General features: G+C 36.9%; 1 protein-coding gene across 2 annotated transcripts in view; it reads right to left on the bottom strand.

Moving 5' to 3' along the window:
• LOC107094674 (growth hormone receptor-like) overlaps nucleotides 1–439 on the bottom strand; it is a 33,111-nt gene that overhangs the window by 23,939 nt on the left and 8,733 nt on the right. The window lies entirely within an intron of this gene.

Below are 439 nucleotides of genomic sequence, written 5' to 3'. Positions count from 1 at the left end.
AAAAAAGTCAGAATTCTGACTAACCCTCTTCTGTAGAAAGCTGGCACCAATCAGAACCTGTTTTTTTCTTAAATGCCTTTTTTTCTTCTGTTTTTTCGTCTCACAGATTTGAGGAAACTCGTATGGTAGTTTGTTAGATATAGGAACATCTGGTCTATTCTGACTGATAAAGGCTATGGTCCTCTCTTACCTTCATTACTGCAGCTGATCTCTCTACAGGCTTTCAGAAGGATGGTCCTTAATGCAACCGAATATCTGTTATTTGATCAACTGAATAAAGGAAACAGAAATCCATTAATCATTTACTACATCTTACTACAGCTGGACAGTCTGATACCTTTTATATGCAAGGAGCCAATTTGTCCAAAAGTTTCACTGAGTAAAAGTTTATCTAGCTGATCAATTTCAGTTCTTTCTCATGCTCAAAGGTTACCTGTGG

Source organism: Cyprinodon variegatus, unplaced genomic scaffold (genome assembly GCF_000732505.1).
Source record: "Cyprinodon variegatus isolate N-32 unplaced genomic scaffold, C_variegatus-1.0 Scaffold500, whole genome shotgun sequence".
Taxonomy (NCBI): domain Eukaryota; kingdom Metazoa; phylum Chordata; class Actinopteri; order Cyprinodontiformes; family Cyprinodontidae; genus Cyprinodon; species Cyprinodon variegatus.
The sequence above is the reverse complement of the archived record's forward strand: the minus strand, read 5'-3'. Positions and strand labels throughout refer to the sequence as shown.